This window comes from Otolemur garnettii, unplaced genomic scaffold (genome assembly GCF_000181295.1).
Source record: "Otolemur garnettii isolate 467f Iridium unplaced genomic scaffold, OtoGar3 scaffold00008, whole genome shotgun sequence".
Lineage (NCBI taxonomy): Eukaryota > Metazoa > Chordata > Mammalia > Primates > Galagidae > Otolemur > Otolemur garnettii.
In genome coordinates this window covers 19886634-19900791 of record NW_003852403.1, presented here as the reverse complement: position 1 = coordinate 19900791, position 14158 = coordinate 19886634, and positions in this window count along the sequence as shown.

Here is a 14158-nt window from a genome sequence, read left to right as displayed (position 1 = left end):
GATTTAAATCTAAGGACACAAAATAATAAAAATCCTAGAAGAAAGTATGGGAAAAGCTCTTGAGGATATTGGTCTGGGGAAAGATTTTATGAAGAAGACTCCATTGGCAACTGCAACAACAACAAAAATAAATAAATGGGATATAATTAAGCTAACAGTTTTCTGCATAGCTGAGGACACAACAACTAAAGCAAACAGATAATCTTCAGAATGGTAAAAGATGTTTGCATGTTGCTAACCCTACCAAGGGTTGAAAACTTGAGAGAACTCAAATTAATCAACCAAAAAAGTGCAAACACTCTCATTTATCACTGGGCAAGAGATAGGAACAGAAACTTCTCAGAGGAAGACAGATGAATGGACAACAAAACACACACACAAAAGCTCATTGTCCCTAATTATCAGAGAAATGCAAATCAAAACCACCTTGAGATATCACCTAACCGCAGTAAGAATAGCCCACATCACAAGGTCCCAAAGCTGCAGGTCCTGATGCAGACTTGTAAAGATGGGAACACTTCTTCATTGTTTGTGGGATTAACGGTGATTATATTGTGACTATATATTGCAAAATAATACAGCCTCTGTTGGAAAGAAGTATGGAGAATCTTCAAAGAACTCAAAATAGACCTTCCATTTGATCCCGCAATTCCATTACTAGGTATCTATCAGAAAGAAAAAAAAATCATTTTTACTATAAGGACATACACACTAGAATGCTTATTGCAGCTAAACTCACAGTCACCAAGATGTGGAATCAACCCAAGTGCCCACCAACTCATGAAATGATTAAGAAACTGTGGTCTATGTATATCGTGGAATACTATTCAGCCATTAAAAAGATAGAGACTTGACATCTTTCTATTAACCTGGATGGAACTGGAGAACATTCTCCTTAGTAGAGTATCACAAGAATGGAAAAGCAAGTATCCAATGGACTCAATATTAACATGAAACCAGCAGATCTGTGGTGTGCCGCGAAATTTTTAAAGACTATTAATTAATTTTTGAAAGGAGTTGAAAGCATAGTATGTATGTTCTTCTTTTTACCCTCCTTTTTTATTAGTACAATTTAAGTGTGTCATAGAAGTTAACTATAGGTTCAAGTGTGTTATCAGATAAAAAATGTTGAAAAACATGGCAGTAGATGAACAAATACATGCCCACATAAGAGAAAAACACAATTAAACTCAACTGGGGGGAGAGGAAAGGGGGCTGGGGATAGGAGCGTAGGAAGGAGGATTGTTGTGCACTCAGCTAACAGGCACAATGTAGGGCTGTGTGGCCCACGCCCCGGGTGAGAGGCACAACTGCAACTTGGACTCTACCTAACAAACGCAAACGTTGGAACCTAATCATATGCACCCTCATATTAATTTAACATTTAAAAAAAGAAAATGAACTAAGGAAAACGTCTCACTTGAATCCTTAAAATATGAATTTCAGGCACCAATAAAAACATGAGCATTATTTTAAAAAACTGTGGGAAAAGGGCAGCACCTGTGGCTCAAGGGGTAGGGTGCCGGCCCCATATACCAGAGGTGGTGGGTTCAAACCCGGCCCTGGCCAAAAACTGAAAAAAAAAAAAAATGTTATTTAAAAAAAAAAAAAAGCTGTGGGGGAAAAAAATCACAATAAATATAAAGACAAGGGTTAATATCCAGATCTAAGTTTCTAAATGTAATAATAGTGGGGATAAATGCCAAAATAAATATAATCCTTATTGTAATACTGATATTACCTGAAGCAATAATCCTAAGTGTGTAATCATTCTGTAGGCCAAATTTCTAGAGGTAACTCAATAGTAATTTAGAGACTGATTGAACTATAGTCATTGTTGAAACCATCCTTTATAAAATTAATAAGAGGGCTACAAAGTGGGAGCTGTGGTGGGGCAATCCACGTAACTGGCCATTGTCCCTTAGCTGGCTTTCCTATAAGTGCTTCTCAAAGGTCAGCACTGTCAGTAAATCATCTGACAGAAAGCCATCCCTCCACACCATGGTGTGCTGGGCCCTGTTGTCTGGTTCTTGCCTGGCCACCTGTGGTTTAACTTGCTTTTTTCAGAGCTTGTTTTTTGGAACTAGAAAAGCAGTAACCCTCTCAGCATCTGCCAGACAACATTCCAAGAAGTCAGATAAAACCAACCTATCAGAAAACAACCTCCCTTACCATTTCACAACAACTAATGCTCTGCTCTTTAGAACACCAGTAAAAGACCAATGACTCGTCCTCTGGGTGGCATTCCTCTTCCTTTTGCCCTTTCTTCCCTTGGAAAGTAAAATAAACTCCTTGCTTTAAGCCTGGTTCTGTCTCTGAGTCTAGAATTCTTAGGGGCACCCTAACACTTACTGCTGGGGAGTCATACAGTTGCTGTCAGAAAGATTCTAAGCTTTCTTAGTGCTCCCATGGATAATGTTACCCTTGTGAAACCTAATGCTAGCCTTGGAGGTATCTTCCAGGTCCCGCATTCTGTAGAATGCCTGACCTGCCCAGATCACTGGTCCATACTGAGGAACGCACTCAACTGGCATTGCTGCCTCCACCTAAGAACCAATTTAGAAAGAAGACAATTTCTACATCCCTATGGATCCACCCAAGCCCAGCTAATTGGCAGATTCATTGCCTAGCTTTTGTTTGCCAAACTATCTTTAAAAGTCCTTTCTCCCAAATTTTCAGGAAGATGGATTTGAGAAATTCTTGCAGTTTCCTCGTCTGATGCCTGTGATATTAAACTCTTTCTCTGCGGTAAACCCGCGGTCTCAGTGTATTGGCTTCCTCTGGAACAGGGGGCAGTGAACTTGGTTGGGCTGTAACATGGTTGCTCCTACTATTAAAACATTGCCATTATAGTCAGTACAGGGTAGAGAAAAAGATGGATTTTGTATTTTTTTAAAGTTTCTACGTTTAATCTGGACTCTTTTGTCTGTGTCCTGGCCTTTATCAGTATCAGTATCAGTATCATCACCAACATTATTGCTACATATCGACTGTCAAAAAAACAGAAGATTGTATCTTTTTATTAAACATGATTTTTATTAATTGTTATTAATGTTTTGAGATAACTTCCATAACAGACGTATGCCGAGTTTTATTTTTAAAGAATGGCACAGATTTTACATGTACAATGACAGATTTCCGTTATTTCAACATTTTCTGTCTGTATAAAGGAGTTTAGTTTTCCTACACAAGTAATTTTACAAGATTGGTTAGTAAAGGAACAAAGATTTCTGTAGCACACGGTATGATTTACTTTGTATCTATGTCTTAATCTCATTTGGGTTAATTATTGTGGTGTCTAGGAAAAGCTGATGAATTGTCATTATTGCAACTGAGATGAGATTAAAAACTGAATTGAGATGCATTGATAGACCTAGGATACTTGAGCTTGAGCTTGTGTGCTGAAGAATGAATGGGAAATTTTAACTGAGTGAATAAACAGTTGGACTCAAACTGAAGTGATCAGACGTTACCTTATAATATCAAAATATTTAGATCATTGATTTATTGGTAGACCTACCCTGAGGAAACAAGAAATAATGACCTGGCTACACTAAGTTATTGCAGCATCTTCAGTAAACTGAAGTGATGGCCCTCCATGTTTCACTTCTGATTTATAGTAATCATTTAGTTTCTATAATGTTACAGTGTTTGAATTTATTACTGATTGATAAAAGCCTAATTCTATCCTTTCCATTCCTGTAAACTCGTCCTCAGTTAAACTATACAAAGAGGTAAATGAGTACATCAAAAATATTATTTCTCTAGTGGTCAATGACCATGTGTCAGGATTAGTGTATGATCAACAGATTCATACCCTGACAACTTTTAAGAAGAAGCCCCTCTATCACATAGGTGGTTTTGAAGTCTTCTATACATAGGAGTACATGGATTATTGGTTGCAAGATTTATCTATAGTTGTAGACTTGAATAAATTTACCTTCAAAGTCCCCAAATGTATGACTTTCTTTGTTTATGTCTTATAAATTATTAGTGAATATGTTCTGAAATAACATTCTTTACCTTTTTAAGTCACGTATATTTTGGTTGTAATTTTTTAATGTTTGGTTTGTTACTTTTCTTATTATGCAAAGCACTTTTATCATTTTAATTCCCAGCCCCCAGCATTCTCTTTTTTTTTTTTTTTATTGCAGTTTTTGGCTGGGGCTGGGTCTGAACCCAACCACTTCCCATATATGGGGCCGGCATCCTACTCCTTTGAGCCACAGGTGCCACCCGCCCCCAGCATTCTTTATTTTCAATTTCTAATACTATATTTTGAAAAGTAAAGAATTAGGACGGTTTTTTAAAGTTTAAAATTTCTCTGTCTTCTTTATATCATTGCTTTCTTCTTCTGTTGCTACTGTTTTGTCTGGAGAAAAAAAAATTTCACCATGTGATACAATGATAATACTAGTAACAGTAGTGGTAAAAATAAATATCATCATAACTCCTATTCTTTAGTGATTGTGTAATAGTACTTTCCTACATTCTCTGTATGTACAACTCAGTTTACTCTCGCAAGTCCTGATGAAGCAGGTGTCCTTATTTTCATCCCATTTGAAATATATACTGTTTTATAAGATTTATACTGAGGAAGATTTAAGGGCTAAGGAGAAGTCAGCTTAAAGATATTTCATAGAAGAAATGAAATTCAATGTGGGCTTTAAAGCATGAGTTTGACAATAGATAGAAGACCAAGGAGAGGGTTATATAAAAACAACACAGGGGAGGGAAGCATTAACCTATGGAATATATGGCTGCACATGAGGACAGGGGCTGTGTCTGATTAGTGCATTCCGGTGTCTTCAAGGCTTAAAAGACAAGCTCAATTATTACAGAAAGGCATTAGGGACAAAAAGCATGCACCACTAAATTTAATATTCTAAGCCATGATGAAAACGATGAATATTTATGTAAATAATATGCTCACTGGAAGGGTAGTATGCTAAACTATTTTATCATTGTATCGTTTTGTTATGTACTGTGTGTAAACAATAGTTTTCAAACTTACATATTCCACCTAGATTTTATCTACAGACAAAAATCTCTTTTATAAATCTGATGAAGACGTGAGGTAACATCTCAAACAAATGGAAATTTGGAATGTAACAAAGATTATCAAAATTCTAATGATAAGTAAAGTTTATAAATGTTTGAGAAGAATTCACTGGGTGGGGCAACTGAACTTTTACAAATGCAGAAATAAGTCCTTAAGTCCTAGATAAATGAATTAGAACCAGGATCAAGCTCAAATGGCATAACAATGGCAGTACAAAAAATATATTTCAGGGCAGCACCCGTAGCTCAGTGGGTGGGGCGCCAGCCACATACACCAGGGAGGCTGGTCGGTTCAAACCAGGCCCAGGCCAGTTAGACAACAATGTCAACTGCAACAACAACAACAAAAACCATGACAAAACATGGCTGGGCTTTGTAGGCAGGTATAGTCCCACCTACTCGGGAGGCTGAGGCAGGAGAATTGCTTGAGCCCAAGAGTTTGAGGTTGCTGTGAGGTGTGATATCATGACACTCTACCAAGGGCTACATAGTGAGACTCTTGTCTAAAAAAATATATATGTATATATATATACATATATATATATACACACACACACATATATATTTCATTAAACTATAGTTATTCTAACAAAAAACAACAACAATAACAACAAAACACTCTGAGGCCCAGGCAGCTTAGGAAGTTGTGCAGGATGCTGATTATGGGCAGTTGGTGGCATCTTTGCTAATGCCATAGTATCATGGGACAGATACCAGCAATCACATACTGACAAGTGTCTTTTGTATATATCCTTTTTCCCAGTGAGGAGCCATAGCATTTTTGGTTTCTGTGTGTTTTTTTGTTTGTTTTTGTTTTTTGTATTTTGTTTGTTTGTTTTGTTTATTTAAGTTCTGAACTTAGGGAACCGAGAATAGCTAGCAGATAAGTAATTTTTGGAAGGTCCATCTTAAATCTCTGCTTGTCGAAGAGTTGCCATATAGGGAAGTTGCCTTTTCATCTCTGAGAAAGGCTCTTCCATTTCAAATTGTGCATCAGAAATGTGCTATGTTGCTGATTTGTGTGTTTTTTTTAAAAGTCAATGCTTCAATAATTCTGAAATGATTAATGAAAATAAAACAAGGATATATGAAACATGAGATGCCTTTTATATTCAGTCATTATTAGCCATATAGGGAATTCTGAAATGGCCCATTAAAATAGATTATTATAACAAGGCAAATTAATGGTTTCTTCAGAGTTTAGAAAATAAACTTGATTAGTTATATGAGAAATTCATTACCAAAAATCGTTTTTCCTATCTGCATAATAAATTACAGGCTATGTACAACTAATTTAGATTCATTTTTGTGATGACATATTTGATCTGCCTTTGTTTATGGAGTAAATGCAGCTGCTAAAATGTGTTTATATAATAGCTAATTAATGTTTGATGGTCCATCAACTTGATCTATGAACTTTGTTATAGAGAAAGCAAATAAAAACCACCAAATTGCATGTTATGCCTTAAAGTACCAAGATTCTTCTGGGGAAAATGCTTTGAAAGAATTTTTTTTTAGCAAGATATATTTTACTACATTGTACAATAATGTGCAGATGCAATATATCACTTCACAAGTGCTGATTTTTGCCAACTAAATTTATTAGTAACTGAGTCCATACCCATTTATTCCTATTTAAAAGTAGCACATGTTAATTTTAAAAATAACATATTTTGATCTTAAAATTTTTAAGGAGCAAGTAAAGTTAATAGGAAAATTTTATTTTTTATCATAGAGTATGTTATATAAATAGATTTATGCATGTTGACATTATCTTAATTTATAAGACAAATATAAAGGTTAGTTTAAAGATTTTTTATTTAAATTATAAGTCAGGAGCAAGTATTTTTTCTCCTCTCCCTTCTAAAATCTTATTGTCATTCATTGAAAACCACAAAAAGGAATTAAACCATATAACAGGAAGTACATGATATGGTTATCACCAGATGAAAACTCAATAATTTCTAGAAAATGGAATATATAAACTGATGGACGAAAATGAGAGGAAGTAAGCCACTTCCCAGGATATATATAAATATATCTGAAGTAAAGATGCTTTGAACCTAGATCCCCCACCCCAGTGCAGGAAATAGGCCAGACAGGTGGGGTTAAAAAAGATGGAGTGATCAGATGTTTACCTATGAAACAGCTGCACAATTCAACCACTCTACACACCTTCCTAAATTTTAAAGCAGGACAGCCAGTTTTGTAAACCCTAATCAAGAAGACATAGAGGTTTTCTGCCAAAGAAGTTTAGGGAACTGTTTGGTATTTATACTGAAGTTAGCAGCTGTGGGGTACGTGCTCCTCACGCAGGCATCATCTGCACATGGCAGGGAAACCACAATGACTTAGTGAAAACATCAGCTGGATCTTTTATTTTTGCCTGGAAGACTCAATCAAGTAACACCAGCAGGTATGATAGAGAGGATTCCAGAAAAACTAAACCAAAGTGTTGATTTCATAGTAGAAGCAGAAAATTGATGTAAAGGACCATAATATAGAATATAAATCTTAAAAAGAATAAAATACTGATGTCTAATTAGGATTAAAATATAATAAGGAGCTAAAGACAACGTGTTTGGAAGTACACTTCTTCAGAATGAGGAAGAAAAATCCAAAAGGAAAATAAGCTGAGACTCAGGAAACAGTGAATTAAGGACGATGGGGAAATGGAGTTTTAGGATGACGGCTATGGTGGGGACCTAGAATGAAAACAGATGTCAGCAGACAGGGAGTTGAAAAGTCTAGGAAGCATCGTCTCTGAGACACAGACAGGAGGAGTACATGTGATTCTAGATGGGGCAGATGTACTTTGATATGGGGAAGATTCATGATTCTGTTATCAATAGGAAAGAAGGCAATTAAAGCCCCAGGAAATATAACTTCTATACATAAAACACACATTAAACGTGATTTGAATTTAAGTAAAAGAGAATAAGGCAATATTTTTTTTTTTTTTTTGGCTTTGATGCTAGGAGCTAGATGCATTCCCTTTAAGGAGCACAGGAGTTGTGTCACTGAGTCTAAAGGGAGAGAAATTAATCCTAAGATACTAATTAGCTGCAAGACGCATATCAAAGGAGAGGATGCAGATAGTATCAAGTGAAGGTACGGGCTACAAAGGTTGCAAGGGTAAATGGTAGAAGGAGAATTTGTAGGAAAAGGTGTTTTATATTTTTCATCAGAAATAGGGGAACATTTAGAGAAAATGCCTAGAGGAGGGGAGATAAGGAAGAGAGGATTAAGCACAGTATTTTCTATTAGTGGTAGCCATTAAGAGAAGCATACAAATAACACGCTGTGTAATCATCACCATTAGCGCTGAATAATAACCAATGTCTGGATGTACCACACCTTAGTCATCCATCACCCGAACCTAAAGTTTCCATAAACATCTGTGCAGGTTTCTGTGTGGACCGAAGCTTTCAACACATTTGGGTAAATACTTAGGAGTATAATTGCTGGATTGCAGGATAAGCTTATTTTTAGATTTGAAAGAAACTGTACCAGTTTCTGTTACAAGAAAGGATTCTCTGAATTAAACGCTAGTTAGAACTGTGCTTTCAGATCCTTTTTGGTATGCAAATTATAAAAAGCGCCTATCTGGTCCAGGTTCTTCCAACTGACACTGATACAAAATAATATTTTCCCTTTCATCAGCTTCAAATTCCTTTTTCCCTGTTTTGAAGCAGAAAGAAAGAGACGTACGTAAGAGAGGTGAGACTGCTGACTTCTAATCTGGTCTTGGGGATGTAAAAGGAGTAAGATCCAACTTCTACAGACAATTTTAAGTTAACTTTTCCAGTTACTTCACTTTCATTTTGTTTCCTTGAGTTTAATTACTGTCACAGACTCCAGCAAAATTTCTGTTGCACTCAAGGTAATATAGTGGGTCTACAAGCTACCAACTCTATGTAGAGACATAGAATTAAGAGTTTAAAACTTCATTATGTGCATGGTTATATTGGGTGGTGCAGTCCCAGTAATGTCCAGTAAGGGTTCTATATTCACAGTAGGTCCAGTAAACGTCTTATGATCGTAGGACAACAATTTCTATTGTGGAAACTAAGTTGATATGCACAAATATGCATCATAGAAATTATGCAGAAAAGAAGGAAACTGGATTATGAAAGACATGCCTCTAATTTTAGAAACACTGAATCCAAGTACATGTCAACTACCCAAAGGGATTAGCAGTTGAGAGTGATATCATAGGCAGTCAGGGTATATTATGTTTAATTATGATGACGTTTTTGACTCTGCTTAAATAGCTCTACTCACTTGCTATGTATGCTTTACAGGCCCTTTATCTTATTAATATTTCCTTGCCCAATGGAATGTTTTCTTAGCAATAGACAATCTCCCATTAGGCATATATTAATGGTGAGGAGTACCAGTTCCTGAAGGACTGCTTCCAGTGTGACCGATAAACCCGACTGCAGCATGATAAAAACACAGCTAGCTCGAAGGCTTTGTCTTTTCCACTGTGGCAAAGTGGATACAATTGTTTTTTCTTTCGTATGTGGCATTATTCTTCTAAGGAGTTTATGCCATCTACATAGTTGCAGTGCCTAGCCCAGCGCCTCCCGAAGTAGGCCAGAGGGGAGCAGAGTGAACGTGTGGCCCATGTCTCTGTGTACTAACCTAACCTCTTAGTGATCATTTCACAATAACTTCAAGTAGCTCTGGGGACTAGGACTGAACATGAACTATAACAGACATCAAGTAAAGTGAAATTAATACAAAATATATCATGGTGCTTTTTTAATGCCTAAGAACTGCAAAGCTTCATTAAATTAAAGATAAAAATGATAAATTATGGGAGTCAACCCATGGAGACATACGTCACTCTTGTATCAGATTATTTCATCTCCTGACCCATCCTCCAAATTTGGTCATACCCCAATTGTGGTAGTCAGCATCCTTCCAGACATCCTCCAGAGGGGGAAGAGAAAAGATGTCCCCCAATAGATATAACATTGATTCATTCTAAACTTGATAAAATAAGCAATATTTCAGAGGCTTCACAAAATGCTGATTGCTAAATTTCTTATATTGCTAAATACCCTAGGGATAGTCTTCAAGGCATGATTCATTCATTGATGTTACTACTGTGTCCTTCTGTTCTCTATGTTCATAAGCCTAAGTCTGCACAGCATCAGTTTCTCTGAAATTGTTTTGGGAAACTCTTTACCTTGTTTTATTTTATATAAAGTGGATATATTAGATATTTAATAAGTAGATATCAACCAAAACACTATGTACCGGGCACTGTGCTAGGATTGTACTGCTTTAATGACAGAAACTGACATTTCTGTCAATAAATTAACCGTATTTTCGTTGTCCTTCACATTTTGATACCGGAGTTTCGGGTTCTTGGTCTACGTTACAGAAATAAAGAATACAAAAACACCAAAGCTCCTGGCAGAGAGGACCCAGGTGGGGAACAAGCTCTCTTAGACCCTTCCTCTGTCTGCCTCCGGGCTCTCTGCTCAGGGGGTTATTTTGCTGGACCTCAGTTGTTTCATTTAGGGTATGGGTCCCCTAAAGTGACATTCAGCCTTCTTTCTATTCAGCAGGAGGGGGCCAGAACTGCTGAGGCCTTGGAAACATACATGAAATTGACCAGCCCTAGAAAAGTTGGGGTTATCCCTTCAGCCAGAGTGCACTGGGAAGGAGACACCAAGGTGCTAGTTGGTGCTAGACAACTCCCCCCACCAGTTGTCTGGCCCTCTGGCTACGGGAGCCTCCTATGGCCCCCCTGCCTACCTTTCAGCCCGCTGGTTCCTCTGCTGGCTGCCGCCCCACTAACACCACTAGGGTTAAGACAGCGGGTCCTGGTGCCAACTGTCCTTTATCAATTTCAGTGGGATCAGAGTGCCAGATGTGATGAAATGGGATGTTTTCTTATTTAGAATATCAGCAGGGTTACCTACCGCCTGTTAATTCTACTGACATTCTTCAATGTAAAAAATATTTACCAAATTGAGAAAACTGACACTTTCTCTATGGGTAGAATGAAATACTTATACTTCACACATTTCTTTTAGCATAAAAACTGTTAAGAAAGTAAAGTAGCTTGGTGCGTTATGAAGAGAGTAATTTCAAATGTTTGTGAGCAATAAAAAACTCCAAAGTGAGAATTATTTTTATGATTTCTGGTTTCTGAATTTGTTTTATATCTGTCATAAAAAGAGAATATAAAGATATTTTACCTGCAGGTTTTCTGAGGTAACCTATGCCTGGGAGGGAGGAGAGAGAGAGAGAGGGAGAGAGAAAGAGAGAGAGAGAGAGAGAGAGAGAAAGGTAACATTGTGGCAGGAGAGAGGTGGGGTGGGGGTGTGAAGGCTCATACGCCTAAATTTTTATTATCACATATTTTCTTATGCTTATCTATTTGACAAAGTTTTTATTTCAATTAATGTTGTTGTACTAGAGGCCTTGAAAATAATCAGTAGCATAACATCCTGAGTCCATTTATTCAGGAAAGCTATTTTACTAGTTTTAGAGTCTGAGATAGCTAGGAAAAGTCAGAAGGCCAAGGATAAGGTTGGTCTTTACATTAGTCACGTGGATATTTTAAGAAGAAATTGAACTCTGGGACGAGGGGGAAAGCAAAAAGTGGAGTATCTTTCTATGAAAGAGATCGCATAGACTTTGCCTTTCTGATTTAGCATTTTACACCACATACTTCCATAAAATTAACTTTCATATTTTTTCAAGTTTCTTTTGTTAAAATACTGACTTACAGGATTTTTGACTGTTCCTTCCACTTACTTAGTAGTGTCTACTTCAGCTACCTTTTTATTTTATACGTTCTAAGACCCCACAAACAGAACTCAATTGCTAAGGCACAAAATGCAAATGCAGGCTTGATTTTATAATTCAGCATCTGTCTGCTTGTGTTTTCCCTGAATACCGGGTGACAGTGGCTGAACAAGTGTTTTCCACTTTTTCAGCATTTGTGTGGGACAGCCTAACTTAAAATCTAGTCAAGACAATGTATTTAAAATTCCTGTGGGCCCCTTGGGGGCGCTTCCAAAGACAGGCTGTTATTCTCTGGGGTGACAGAAGCTGGGGCAAAATAAAAAGCCGGTGCAATACCGATCAGGAGAAATCTCTGTAGCTTCTGACACCAAGAAGAGTGGTTTCAGATTGAACTCCGATTGACAGTAACAAAAGTGGACACTGAATTGCGGGCAGTACATGGATAAAGGGATGCTTCTCTTTTGAGCTATAATGTCCCAGAGCAGTAAGGATCACAGATTTGTTTACTGAAAGATGACGATTTTCAGGAAAGCCAGGATGTATTTTACTTAAGTGGAAGCCTGTGTGTGCTTCATTGAGCACATTAACCACAGCTTGAAGCGACCAGTGCAGCATGACATCTGCACTTCCCATGATTCTAATCGTCTATAGCAAGCAGTCTGATCTGAATATCCAAAGGCTGTCAAAACCTAAACTGACTGATGCGTAGCAGGCTGCTGCTACTGAATTCCAAGTCCACTACCAAGTATCACCACTTACTCCAAACACTCCACTCCCAAATTCACAGTTCCCAGTGATTTAGTCAATTAGTAAAGGATGGCATCTATAGTCATATTTTCTAATGATTTAGTCAGTTCCCTGGTAAACGGCATCTGTAGTCACATTTACGATCAGATTCATGTTGATACATTTAGAATTCTGATTCCTAAATATTTTTCACTTTGTTTCTAAAAGATTTTAATTAAAGAGAAAAAAGTTCTTAATAATTGAATTGTTTAGTAGTTTCTCTTTGTAAAGACAGAGGGTGCCAAAAAATATATACACATTTTAAGAAAAAAAAAACTACATTAAAATTGTAATAAAGTCATGTTTGACTTCTTCAATTATAAGAAATCCAAGATGCAACATAAAAGATAATAAATGTTGTTGTTATATATTGAGCAATGCAGTTTTCTCTTGCTTAAAATGTGTATATATTTGGGGGGTATTCCCTTTATATACTTGAAATATTTATTTTTAAGTTAAATTTTTATTTTTTCAGATTTATTTGGCAAATGAAAATTATATACTGTTAGGTAGACCACATAATGTTATGGTATATCAATACCCGTTTAAATGACTACCACAATTAAGCTAATTGACATATCCATCACTTACTGAACATTTAAAATTATTTTATTTTTCTAAGAAACTTCTATGTTCTGAGAACTTCTATTGAAATCCTTCTATACAAATTTGAAATATTGCTTTAGTTTTTTAACCTATAAACTCTTCATAATTTCTAATGCTCAATTTTTCAAATACATATTCCAACATATTTCTAGAATAGTAATGCTTTTTATTTCTAGAATGCTAGGGCTTATTATTTAGAATAGATGTATAAATGTTTAAATTAAAATTTTATGGTTTACATATAGAGTCTATGAAGTATCAGAAACAGTTGTCTTATGAGACAGTTCCAGAATTAGTATTTTCACATCATCATTAGTAAACACAATACATTGAGGACATGTTATAAAATGGTGCATAAACAATGAATGTAGATTTTAAGAAGTCAATTAGTATCTATGAGGATAATCTCTTTTTAAATATATGTTTCTCAATAATGGAAAACTTCTAACTTTTATGTAATATGACTGTCGAAGGGAAGAAAACATAGATATACTCAGTGTGCCTCCATAGTATAGACTTCAACCAAAATCATTGGTTGCTATATAACAGAATTTTGTAATAATTATTTTGAACCACGAAATTCAGCGGATTGCTTCTGTGAAAACCTAGTAAATCACACGTCTTTGATATAGCTTTCCATGGAAAGGATCCATTTAATGTTGCATATTCCTTCATTGGGGGACGTTGGTGATGTGTGACTATTAAGGTCCCTTCTGAGGACTAAACTCCTCTGTAGTTCTACTCATTCACACAAAATCATATGAAAATACCATTTTTCTAGCTGTGGGTTTCTGAAGAAAAGGGATCCTTTTGGATTTATGTTGTGAATTTTCCCTCTGTACCAAGAGCAGTTTTCTTGATACTGAGTCATGACGTTCTCCGTGTGACTCCGTGTGAATCGTCTAAAGTAGCCGAGTTTCATCCCATTGCTCAG